Raw genomic sequence first — 14,551 nt, forward strand, 5'->3', positions numbered from 1 at the left:
GTCATACTTAGCTGGTCGTGAATACTATGTTGCCCTTGGCACTCATGCCTCTGAACGCCATACCATATCTTACTCCCAAGGCTCAATTCTTGGCACCTCATTATTTAATCTATACATGCTCCCACTAGCTAGTATTATCTTTAACCATAACATTAGCTTCCACCAGTATGCAGATGACACTCAGTTGTATCTGTCGTTAGCACCTGATGCTCACAAGTCTGTTAGTTCCCTTCTTGATTGTATTAATGACATAAACTTGTGAATGTCCCAGAACTTTCTGCATCTAAACAAAGACAAGACAGAGGTCCTTGTTGTCGGAAATGAAATACAAAGAATAGATGTGTTACCCTATCTAGACTCCATGTGTCTGAAGCCCAAAGACCACATCAGAAATCTAGGAGTTATCTTTGATAGTGATCTAAGTTTTAATAATCACATCAGCAATGTCTGTAAAACAGCATATTATCACCTCAGAAACATCTCGAAGGTCCGTGATATTATCTCCATTGCCGACTGTGAAAAACTCGCTTTTGTATCTAGCAGACTTGATTACTGTAATGCACTTTTACCTGGTCTACCAAAGAAATCCATTAAAAACCTGCAGCGAGTTCAAAATGCTGCTGCTAGAATCCTAACGCGCACTAAAATGAGAGATCATATCACACCTGCACTCCAATCCCTTCACTGGTTACCTGTAACTTTTAGAATTGATTTTAAGATTATTAAATGTCTTCATGGTCTTGCCCCACTTTACCTCAGTGACATGATTGTGAGATATACTCCGGCTAGGCCACTTAGATCATCTGACAGCAATTTGCTGGTCATTCCGAAAACCTGGATGACAAGTCAAGACTCAGCTTTTAGTTCCTATGGCCCTAAACTTTGGAATTCACTCCCAGATAACATTAGAGCCATTGACAGTGTCAGTAGTTTCAAAAAGAAACTCAAAACACATCTTTGTACTGTGTTTTGCTTTTATTTAGGGTGCCTGTTTTTAGAGAGTCCCTGGTTTTGTGGTTCCATATGCTTTTTCTATTTTATTACTATTATATTTTTTATTTTATTTCTATTATTTTGTCGTTATGTGTATGTATATAGGTATTTATATGTGTTTGTAAAAAAAAAAAAAAAAAGTGCTGCTTCCTGCTTTCAGACAGTGCAGACGCTTCTGCTGCTTGCTCTCGCCTTTGTTTGCATTTTCTGCATTTTTCAGCTGATATTGTTGCTTTTCTTCCATAAGAAATTGTGAGCAGTGGCTCCTGGATACTTTAAATCACGGGGACTAATTTGTTTTTTTTGAAGATTTAGTTGCCATATTTCAACGTTTTTATCATCTCCTCACGATAACGTGAGCACGCCAGCAAGATGCCCCCTTTCACTGCAGATGACTTCCACAAACTTCTGCAGAAGATTACAGTGCTGGAAACAAAAATGAACCGGTTAGAGATGAGTGTGGAAGTCAATGGACTAACTGGGAACGACACCACCTGCATTATCATCCAGGCAGAGTGCCTCTTCAACCCCTGTCCCTAGAAGGACACCGCCGTGGACAACCGCAAAAGGGAGAACCAGAAACAGATCTCGCCGGCCCAAATTGGCCCCACTGTCTGATGACCTGGACCTTCTTCACACAGCAGGGTAAGGACTGAGAGTAAACCAGAAAGTAAAAGGCTACAGGGAAAGCTACCGACTGGGCCTCAAACTCTGATTGTGGGTGACTTTACTGTAAAAGATGTGAGAAGCATGTGCAGTGAAAGCACCAAAATACTCTGCTTTCCCAAGGATATGGTTGCTGACATGACTGAAAAAATCTTTTCATATCGAGGTTACACATCCAACTGTGGAAAACATCATTGTGCACGTGGGGACAAATGACGTTGCGGAACAGCAGTCGGAAGTTCTTAAACGAGACTTTATTGATCTGCTGAACACAGTCAGTTCTCTGAAAGCAGAGGTGTTTATCAGCGGCCCTCTACCACCAGTAAGAAGAGGGGTTGAGAGATTCAGCAGACCGTTGGCACTGAACACATGGCTCTCAACTGCCTGTACCACTCACTCAGTGTGCTACATTGACAATTTTCCATTTTTTTGGGAACGATACCATCTTTTTCAGAGAAATGGACTCTGCCTTAACAGGTCAGGAGTAAAACTGTTTATCTCCAATCTGTTCTATTCTCTGCGTCATTGTTACGCACCAAAGATGGATAGCTCGGTCTAGGGGAATAGGGTACGTAAACATATATCACACCAAAAATGACTGCCGGGAAACGTAACTAGAAATGCCAAAAAATTATAATTTATATTATAATTATATATATATATTTTTTATATTTACAAGGGGACTAACAAGGGACATTTAACAAACAAATAAATAAGGTAACAGGACACACAGAAAACAGGGGAAGACTTTATGCGCGGATGCCAAAGTAAAGAACGTAACAAAACACCCCACGCTAAACTGATCCTACCTGCTGCCCCTATACCAGACCTAAATACCGCAGCTACTGTCCCTAACAAATCCCCACCTAGCCTACAAGGGTGGCACCCGGCTCTAACATAACCTGGTGTCAATAGACATCAAACAAGCCTACATGGTGTAAATGTATGCTCATGAGCGTCTTACCTACCACTGTCTCCCCCTGCTACACCCACAGGGCAGACGGACAACGTGGCGATGACACAATAGGAGACTAGACAGCAAACAACTAACAATCAAACAAAGGAAAGAGGTGCCTGACCAACGCGGGAGAACCGCGGGTTTAAATAACCGGCGGACCCAACGCCGATTGGCTGCAAACAATAGCTGGCATCGCTCGATTGGCTTGACCGGCTTGACGGTGTTTTCGTTGAGAGTAGGCCTACTATCTCCATGCACACAAATTCTCAATCAGAGGTTATCTCAAACGGCACATCACTGAAAACACCAGTGAGATATTTACTCAGGCTTTCTCGTCCACACCTGCCCTCTCTATGGCCTCAGTCAACGAGCTTGTAGATAATTTCAATGTTAAAATTACAAACATTATTGACGCCGTTGCGCCCACTAAGGTTAAAGTGGTCTCTGGTAAGAGAAGATCTCCATGGAGAAACGCCATGCTGGTCAGAATAGAAAAGAGAGAGTGTCGAAAATCTGAACGCAGGAGGCGAAAAACAAATCTCCATGTTCATTATGACATCTATAAAGAGAGACGTCGCATTTATAATATGGAGCTGAGAAATGCACGTCAGACCTTCTTTTCTGACATCACCAAAAACCATAACAATGCGCGTGCTTTGTTTGCCACTGTTGATAGGCTGACAAACCCTCCTGTGTCAGTAGCCTCTGAACTTCTATCCACCAGGGCCTGCAATGAATTTGCCTCATTCTTCACTGACAAAATTCCGAAAATTAGACAAGCAGTTAGTGCCTCCATTCTAGGTACAGGACATGTGTCGTCACAGTGTCCACTTAAGATAAATACCATGACACAATTTAATCCGATCAACCATAAAACCCTGGGGGACACTATACAATATCTGAAATCCTCCACCTGTTGCCTTGATGTTCTACCTACAGACTTCTTCAAAACTGTATCCAACTGCATGGCCTCTAATTTATTACAAATTGTAAACACATCTCTTCTTTCAGGTGTGTTGCCGCAAACCCTGAAAACTGCAGTCATCATGCCACTCTTAAAAAAGAATAATCTAGACACCTCACAAATGAACAATTATAGGCCAATATCAAACCTCCCATTTCTAAGCAAAATAATTGAAAAGGTTGTTTTCCAACAACTGAATAACTTCCTGGCACTAAGTAATGGCTTTGATGTCTTCCAGTCAGGATTTCGACCACACCACAGCACCGAGACTGCTCTAATTAAGGTATTTAATGACATCCATTTAAACACAGATAATGGCAAAATCTCAGTCTTAGTATTACTGGATCTCAGCGCTGCGTTCGACACGGTAGACCACAATATACTACTAGGCCGACTGGAAAATTGGCTGGGAATTTCTGGTACAGTGTTAGATTGGTTTGAATCCTACTTAAAGGACAGGGACTATTTTGTGTCTATAGGCAATTACAAATCTGAGCTGACAAAAATTACCTGTGGAGTTCCCAAAGGCTCCATCCTGGGGCCTCTTCTGTTCAACATGTACATGCTCCCACTAACTCAAATTATGGAAAACGGCAAAATATGTTACCATAGCTATGCAGATGACACACAAATTTATATCACCATATCACCAGGAGACTAAAATCCCATACAAGCGCTGAGTAAGTGCATTCAACAAATCAATGATTGGATGTGCCAGAACTTTCTCCAACTAAACAAAAATAAAACTGAAGTAATTGTCTTTGGAGCCAAAGAAGAACGATTAAAAGTCAGTGCTCAACTTCAATCAGTAATGCTAAAAACCACAAACAAAGCCAGAAATCTTGGTATAGTCATGGACTCAGACCTGAATTTCAACAGCCACATTAAGTCAATTACAAAGTCAGCCTACTATCACCTGAAGAATATATCAAGGATCAAAGGATTTATGTCCCAGAAGGATTTGGAAAAACTTGTCCATGCGTTTATCTTCAGTAGACTTGACTACTGTCACTAGTCACTTTGGGAAATCTCTGAAGGTGACCCAGTGTTTCATCAGGACACATTTACACATCAATCCACATATTAAGACTCATTGTTTGCTCCCAGCCTTGTATGCATATTTTAAACAGTTTTAGTGGATTTTTTTTTACGTTGTTCATTTTGAAAAAGGCAAGTTATTAGAAAGTCCATTTTGTTGGGATCAGCTACCACCAGGCATCATAGCTGGGCTCTAGGAAGTCCATTGAAGAGCAAACAAACCATCATCCTCTCAATTAACAAACCAACGGCGGCGGCCATTGTAGCCAACACATCTAGTCATACAATGGAAACAGCTGTGGAGGCTAGAGAGAACCTACCCTGGAGTACAGTGGTGAGACGAACCATGACAAAGGAGGATTTTTTGCCGGTTTTCATCATGGAGAGAGAGATCCTAACAAAGGAGGAGGCCATTGCAAATTCCATCAAAGAGGAGGAGTTATACGGCTGTCTGATCCAGGTTATTCATCCCAGCCACTTGAGGTCAGTACAGAGAGTGAGAGCACTCTGGCGCATATCCCTTCACAACAAGGAAGCAAGAGCAAAGCTCCTATTCAGGGGGATATCTGTCAGAGGCAAACATGTTGATTTAAAGGACAACAACCCCTTCAGCCTGAAGTCCCGCATGGCTTATCGGAACTCAGTTCAGGTGTCTATTAAAGAGCTGCCGGAATCTGCTGATGACAGTGTTGTCACAGAATTTCTAACCAAGGCAGGATGTAAACTGGCAGGGAAGGTGATAAGACGCATGATAAGATATAAGGGTCAACTAACAAATTGCTCAAATGGTGATCACTTTGTTTACATTGAAACAGCTCCAGCCATAACAATACCACGATCAGTAAAGATGGGCCCTTACTGGGTGAAAGTCTTTTATGATGGACAAAACATGGCAATTAAGGAGAATAAGGAAGCCCAAATAAACACAAGAGACAGGGGAAAGGAACTAGTTCTCAGTCCAACTACGCAGGAGAATGTACAAGTTATTGAGGATGCATACTCCTACTTTGGGTCAGACAAAAACATGGTCTCTGAAAATGGGCCAGTTATACCACCTACCAATGCTGAAATCATAATCAGAACTGATGGGGTCAGGACAGGGACTGAGATGGCCAAACCCTCTGCTCCCAAAGACAAAAATGTAGTTACATTCAAGTCTACCCCTGTCAAACCTGAGTCAACTCAAACAAAGACACAATCTAAGAAAATGGATAAGATGACCAAAGGGAAAAAAAGGTGTTAAAGTAATAACATCAAAGCACAAAAACACTTTAATTCTAAAGGATAAACCCAACGCTAAATCTGTGCCTCGAAGACGGTGCAATTCACTGGGTAGTGGGGAAGAGGGAAACCAAGGGTCAATACTATCCTATCTTCAATCAATACGTGATCCAGATTCCTCAAAGCGTTCCAGGGAGCCTAGCTCTCCAAGTTCAAGTTCATCACCTGGATCTGAAACTGGAGCTCCGATGCGCAAGAGGCCTGATATGGATATTGAAAACGATAAGTCTCCTTCCAAAGATCTCTCCAGGCAGAACATCAGCAGAAGGAAATAAAAATAATGTGTCAGAATGGAACATCAATGGAGTCAGTCCTCCAGCGAGATAATACCTTGATCAGAAGTGACTGTACTTCTGTTAATTTACAGCTACTAAAGAAAGGGCTGCATATAGCTCAGGTCAATATATGCAGTCTTGTAAATAAAATGAATGATATGTTTGATTTAGTACAAAGAAATAATATCCATATCCTGGCCATTACAGAGACTCATCTCGACCAATCAATCAATGATGGACAAGTTAAGCTGGAGGGATATGCTCTGGTCAGAAGGGATAGGAACAGGAGAGGAGGCGGAGTTGCCATATTTATCTAGGAACATCTGCCTTTTAAAGTTCGTGAGGACCTGTGTATGGAGGGACTGGAAATGCTGTGGCTCCAAATCCACTTGCCATTCCAGCAGCCAATATTAGTGGGGTGCGTATACAGACCTCCTAATGCAAACGCAATGTACCTTGATCATTTGTGTGATAGTATTGACTGCGCACTGGACAGCAGGAAAGAGGTCTTGGTGGTTGGAGATTTTAACATAAATTGGGAACATGGTATATCTGACGGGAATAAAGGGAAACTAGAAAGGTATACTGAGAGTCGCTGTCTGTTTCAGATGGTGGAAAATAGCACACGATCTTCCAAAAACAGATTTGGACGGGCTACTGAAACATGCATAGACCTAATTTTCTGCAACGAGCCTGATAAATGTAGAAAAGCAAAGTCAGTACCAGTGGCTTTTTCAGATCACAACATCACAAGCATCACCAAGAAGAGCAAGGTACCAAAGGAACCACCTAGAGTAAGCTTACGGAGGAGCCTAAAGACATTTAATGAAATAAATTACCAGAATGATTTGGCTGTTGTTCCGTGGGACTTGGTTTGTCTTGAGAATGATATAGATTGTGCAGTGAACTGTTTTACAAAATGATTTACTGATGTTGTTGATTGTCACGCTCCTATTAGGAAAAGTACTGTGAAAGCCAATGCATCCCCTTGGGTTGACCAGGAACTCAGGGAAGCAATCTCTCAGAGAGAAGAGGCAAGAAAGGCGTCTGCTATGTCTAAACTGGACTCAGATTTAATGCTGTATAGAAAGTGCAGAAACTTTGTGGTGCAATTAAACCGTCAGAAAAAGAACTAGTTTTACAAAACAGCATTTGAGAAATGTAGAAACGATCCCAAAAAGACTTGGAACACAGTGAAAGGACTGCTTGGGAGGTCAAATACTTCATGTCCTTCTAGTGTTGAGGTTGATGGAAAAATCAAGACAAAACCTGAGGACATCGCTAATTGTTTTGGTGACTATTTCGAGCAGAAAATACAAAACCTGAGGTGTAACATGAAGGACCCAGTTACAGATGATTCAATTGCAGGTCTTATTGACAAGAAGATTATGGTGGGAAAGAGTTGTTCCTTCACATTACCTTCTGAGGTTACAACTGAGGAAATATTGAAGATACTGGCCTCCCTACCTGAAAACAAGTCTCCAGGACATGACCTCATTGATAACAAGCTATTGAAACTTGCAGCCCCCTACATTGCAGGCACCATCAGTTACCTGTTCAATTTATCTTTCAAACAGGGTAAATTCCCTACTGAGTGGAAGCATGCTAAATTATGCCCTATTCCGAAAGACAGCAGGAAGACTATAGACACAGCAAATAGTCGTCCGATCAGTCTGCTCCCAGCACTCAGTAAAGTTTTGGAAAAGATAGTGAGCCACCATATATGGAAATACTTGGAGGAAAATCAGATCATATCTCCAACCCAGCATGCATATAGAAAGAATTTCTCCACTGCAACAGCATAGGTGAGCATGACTGATCAATGGCTTAATGCCCTCGACCATGGAAAACTAGCAGGTCTACTCCTTATAGATTTTAGTGCTGCTTTTGATCTTGTAGATCACAGTATATTGTTGACCAAATTACGTCACTATGTATTTGACAGAATGCATTAATGTGGACAGAATCTTACTTGGAAAATAGAAAACAATCCACCTACATTAATGGTTCCTACTCATCCCCACACAGCATAAATTGCGGAATACCACAGGGCAGCTGTCTGGGACCGTTAATGTTTTTGGCATTCACAAACGACCTCCCCCCTAGTGCTAAGCAAGACAGATGCATGCATGTATGCTGATGACATGACTGTCACAGCAATAGGGGAGACTGTAAATGATGTACAGGAGCACCTCCAGACGGATGTGAAATCTATCATAAACTGGGTGACTCTAAATAAGCTTGTATTAAACAAAAATAAAACAAAAACCATGTTGATATGTACTTCAAGGAAGAGGCGTAAATTGCAGTCACTTAGGTTATTAATTGATGAAGTCCAAATTGCAGAGGTCACAGAGACAAGATTATTGGGAGTAACAGTTCAAAACAACTTGTCTTGGACTAATCATCTAACCCATCTCTCCAAGAAGGTACAGGGAGCAGCAAGTGTGATTGGATGAATTGCAACTCATCTGCCCAGAAGGTTGCTCAAAGAAATATCACACAGCTTAATATATGGTCAAATGAGTTACTGCTGTACAGTGTGGGGAAATGCAACCCTTGCAGACAGAAACAGACTTCAGATCTCCCTAAATAAGGCTGCCAGGAGGGTTCTGCGATGTGGCTTTGAGATGGAGGTGAGGGAGCTCCATGCCACACTAGGGTGGCCAACAGTTAGTCAACTCATTTCAGAGCAGTCATTAGCACTTTTCAAACAAATTATTGCCCTTAAGACACCTGCAGATATATTCAATAAACTAAAACGGATTAGAAATCTACATGCAGTCAATACGCGGAATAGACTGAAGGACAAATTCACCCAACCAAGGATACAGACGGAAATGGGCAGACGGACTTTTATATATAGGATGGTGATCATGTGGAATTCATTGCACTGACCTTAGTGCTGGGGGGGGGAGGGGTCTGTCGGATCACTTGCCTTGCCTCTAATTTTGACTGAATGTGTCTGACCCCCCCCCCCCCACACACACACACACATACAGAATTATTGTGTGAAAATGTAGACATTGTAGTCCTGTGTTTTGAGTTGCACCATATTCAGGGTACAGTATATATATGCACTTTGTTAGACAGTCCTGGGCTTTAGTGCAGCTGCAAAGAGTCATTAATTCACTTTTCAAACTACATTGACAGAACCTGACTCTTCTCGAAAAACCAAACAATCGTCCCAAAATAGTTTGTGTCGTCAGATCATACCCCAAGCCAGTCAAAATTAAAAACACTACTCAGCAGTCAGTACACCCTAAATCAAAGTGTGGAAAACACCATGTTCAGGGAATCTAGCTGCAGAAAAATATTTGTATTGTTTACAAAGTAAATGCATTTTGCATGAAGTCAAAACTCAGCATATTCAGCACTTGCATACAGTAAAAATAAAGAAAAAAGGACAAAGACAAAATATGAATGAGAAGCACAAAATCAAAGTCAACAAGTACTTCATCATTGGGCCTCAGCATCTATCTTGGTGCTGGGTCAGACCACAGGACTTCATCCACATCACATAGCACATTCTTCCCAGCCATACAACAGGGGAAGAACCCTCTGGTGTGCCGGATCCAGGCTTGGCAAGCCTCCACACCTGTAAATCAAATCAAATCACCCAGCTATGCCCGTCTCCACTTGGGTATCAGAAGGGGGAAATGACAGGACCAGCTGGGTTTCATCGGCATAGCAGAAGCCATGCGAGCAAATGACAGAGCCCAGAGACGTGTTGACGGGAAAACAGGAGAGGACCCAGGACAGATCTTTGTGGAACCCCCGTTCACCCAACATCGTCCTCGAGCGCTGCTTTACATAGGCCTGAAATAAGGCCTGCCGTATTATTCGGTTCACCATGGATCTTCCTGAAGTTCCTCTTTAAATTTTTTCCAGTAATCCAAACTCCATATCCAGTTCCCATTTTGATTTTTGATCACTGGCTCACACACAAATAAAACAATTCCTTGTTCAATGATTTCAGACTAGTATTCCCAATTCAACTGTACACCATATTTGAGGGGTTCTTTTGCAAAAACAGACATCTCCATTTGTAGGCCTATTAGGTATCCTAAATCATGTTTAACATTCAAACATTCATCTCTCGATGTTGATGTTTCAGAGTGACATGCAGGACATGGAAAGACAGTTGACGTATTCGTAAAAACATCAAACCTAATATTTATTCACAAGCACAAACTTCTGCCCCAGGATAGCTGACATAAACCCATTCTATATGTGTGGTCATATTCAAGTCTCGTCATAATATGGGAGATATCATGAGGGAATGGATGAAGGAATTAAAAAAAACTGATTGTAAGGATTATATTGGAACATTTGGACTGAATTTGATTATTGAATAGAGAATATTACTCAAAAAGAAAAGGGCAGGAGTGCTCAGAAGTTCAGACAGATGTGATGAAGGTGCTATTTGGTCAAGAACACAAAAGACTGAGCAGGGGAGCCTACCCACACATATAGCTTATATAGCTATATCTCAATAAAGGCTTTTTAACATTTTGCCAGTTACTTTTCTTTGAATGAAAGAATATTATTATATGAAGTGTCTACTCCTGTTTGGGTTGTTATTTGAAGTTTCTAATTTCTTGGGGGAACCTGTAAACATTGAATACAGTAAGTTCATCCAACGTTATTATCAGTTTGGCTGTTTTTGCGTGACTCTTGTTATTCTCATTTCCAAATTGATATTAACTATAGTATCCACTAAGATACTATATCGCTCAAACTCGTAAATCACCTGTTTGATTGGTATAATGTGAAGTGAACATAGTGTTACAGTGTAGGCTTATTCCTACTTTTTTTTTCCATAAGCCTCCAGATCTCCCTATTACTCTAGACCGCAGGTTCAGACTTCGAGCACCAAAACAGCTCTGGCGTATCACGAGGCCTCCGGGTTGCAGCTTCATTTTTGCCGCGGTAGTGTAAATAGGCGCAAACAAAGGTTTTTTTCCGGCTGAAAACGAAGAATAACTCAGTAGTGTAATCCAGGCCTAAGAAACCAGGTCCATTCCAACTTCCACAACAGGTCTTTCCCCTTCTCCAACTCCCTTCTCCTTCACCGATCCCTTCTTCAATAGGTGTTGGTGAACCTGAGAGGAGAGAGAAAGAGGGAATGAGAAAGAGAGGGGGGCAGGTTTGTGTGGAAACTCTTTATGTACTGTCCTGTATATCTAGTTGTACAGTATGTGTAGTTGCACTTCAGGGACAATAAAGATGTTCAAAAAATAAAAAATACAGATGTTCAGAATATAAACAGTAATGATTTTCAGACTATAAAAGTGAATTTGACACACGCGCACAGGCACGCACACACGAACACGCGCACACGCACACGCACTGTTGCTTACAAAGATTGGGTCCTTCTGAGAATTTTCTGAAGCTCTTGGATTAATTGTATGAACACACTGGTGTATCTTTATGTGTGTTGACTGGGTGAAGCTCCTCCCACACTGGTCACAATGGTATGGCTTTTCTCCTGTATGAACACGCTGGTGTGTCTTTAAGTTACTGGACTGACTGAAGTTCTTCCCACATTGTTCACAGTGGTATGGCTTCTCTCCTGTATGAACACGCTGGTGTGACTTTAACTTTCCTGACGTAGTGAAGTTCTTCCCACACTGGTCACAGTGGTATGGCTTCTCTCCTGTATGAACACGCTGGTGTGTCTTTAACTCTCCTGACGTAGTGAAGCTCTTTCCACACTGATCACAGTGGTATGACTTCGCTCCTGTATGAACACGCTGGTGTGACTTTAACTTTCCTGACGTAGTGAAGTTCTTCCCACACTGGTCACAGTGGTATGGCTTCTCTCCTGTATGAACATGCTGGTGTATCTTTAACTCTCCTGACGTAGTGAAGCTCTTTCCACACTGATCACAGTGGTATGACTTCTCTCCTGTATGAACACGCTGGTGTAACTTTAACTTTCCTGACGTAGTGAAGTTCTAACCACACTGGTCACAGTGGTATGGCTTCTCTCCTGTATGAACGCGCTGGTGTATCTTTAGCTCTCCTGACGTAGTGAAGTTCTTCCCACACTGGTCATAGTGGTATGGCTTCTCTCCTGTATGAACGCGCTGGTGTATCTTTAACTCTCCTGACGTAGTGAAGCTCTTTCCACACTGATCACAGTGGTATGACTTCTCTCCTGTATGAACACGCTGGTGTGACTTTAACTTTCCTGACGTAGTGAAGTTCTTCCCACACTGGTCACAGTGGTATGGCTTCTCTCCTGTATGAACGCGCTGGTGTATCTTTAACTCTCCTGACGTAATGAAGTTCTTCCCACAATGGTCACAGTGGTATGGCTTCTCTCCTGTATGAACACGCTGGTGTGACTTTAACTCTCCTGACGTAGTGAAGTTCTTCCCACAATGGTCACAGTGGTACGGCTTCTCTCCTGTATGAACACGCTTATGTGTCTTAAAGTTAATTGACTGACTGAAGTTCTTCCCACACTGGTCACAGTGGTATGGCTTCTCTCCTGTATACGCTGGTGTGTCTTAAAGTTAATTGACTGACTGAAGTTCTTCCCACATTGTTCACAGTGGTATGGCTTCTCTCCTGTATGAACACGCTGGTGTGTCTTTAAGTTACTTGACTGACTGAAGTTCTTCTCACATTGTTCACAGTGGTATGGCTTCTCTCCTGTATGAACACGCTGGTGTGACTTTAACATTCCTGACTCCATGAAGTTCTTTCCACACTGATCACAGTGGTATGGCTTCTCTCCTGTATGAACACCCTGGTGTCTATAACCACCCTGATGTAGGGCGAAGTGAAGTTCTTCCCACACTGGCAATAGTGGAATGGCTTGGTTGGCTAGGTGGTGATAGGGAGTGATCGAGAGGGGCAGGAGGAGAGAGTCTCTGGTCTGATCTCTCTGTTCCTCAGCAGGGAGATGTGGAGGTTGTCATGGCTCCTCTTGATGTGATTGTGGAGTAATATCTGGGAGGTTTAGGAGAATTGGCACTCGGACAAGGAGCACACCTGGGGCAACTCTGACATTACTCCTGGGAGAGTGAAAGAGGGAAACAAACATTAAAAAGGATTCTCACACATGTAGTACAGAACACAACTTCAGATTGAGGACAGGAGAGAGAAAGATATGCAAGAGATTCCTTTGACTGAGCTCAAGTGAGGGACAGCGACAGAGGAGAGAGAGGAGTGAGAAAAGGAAAAGAGGAGAGAGAGGAGAGAAAACATGTAATACGCTGAAGCCCTTGGCGTTTACTTGGAATAAACTAGCCAGCACTCCTTAACTTTAGTCAAGCTACCATGTTCCATGGCAACTAAGAGCATTCCATTCTGTTCATAGATAGCGTGCCTGCCTAACATCAGCAATTTGCTTGCCCAACAGCGATTTGCAATGGCGCCATTGCAGTGCATGACAGTGACCCCTGTATCGTTGCATCCATGAGTGTCCTGAATTTCAGGTTGTATGCCCACGTCTATTATGAATAGCAGATCTCTGGTTCTTTCAGCAGTAAGGAACGAGGTGGATGAGAGAGAGATGGAGGAGAAGATGGAGGGAAGGAGAGTCGAGGCCAGCTACCTCTAGCGGTGCTCCTTTTGTCCCAGTAGTAGTCGAAGGAGCTGCTCTTGTATCTGTACTACTGTCCGTACAAGACCAGCAGCTCCTCCCCGACAGCCAGCAGCCGACAGCAGCGAAACAGGATCCCTCCACGGTACTGAAACGCTACCAGGTTCTGCTCTTCCTCAGTACGGGCACAATTCAAATACCTAGGAGAAAGAAGGGATTGTTTCATAAAAACTAACTGGTGAGGAAGGGAGAGATGGGAGGAAGGAAGGATGAAGGAAGAGAGGGAGGGAGAAAACAAAGTGGGTGAGATGTAGGGACTGACTGTATGGAGGGAGGGAGAGGAAGGGAGGGAGAGAGGGAGGGAAACTTTCAAGACTGAAGAGGTGGTTTATTTTGAGAGAGAGCAGCAGAATAAATTCTGGAAATCTGAGAAATGACCATGTAGTCATATTTCTTCACCTGATGGTAATGCCTAATTATTCTACAGTTTACACATGCAAAGATGGGTCCATCCCTGACATGATCTCTAAAAAGTCCTATTCTGCCTATTGTTGTCCTTTTAAATTGTTCATGAAGTCTTTCCTTTAACATAGCCTTTTTATTTGCATATGACTGCTTATAGGCCTCTGGATTCATTGCGAGTTTCTTCTCCATTAACTTCCTTATATTAATTCTATCACAGTCCCTTATGTCTGGATCCTGCTGTTTCTGTCTCTCTAGTGGCATGCTTTTCAGCATTATGCTTAGCTCTGGTTGCGTGTGCATCTCTCTCCATCTTTCTCTGCCTAGATGTATGCTTTCTAAGAGCTTCTTTAGCT

The sequence above is a fragment of the Borostomias antarcticus genome, assembly GCF_949987555.1.
Source record: "Borostomias antarcticus genome assembly, chromosome: 4".
Taxonomy (NCBI): domain Eukaryota; kingdom Metazoa; phylum Chordata; class Actinopteri; order Stomiiformes; family Stomiidae; genus Borostomias; species Borostomias antarcticus.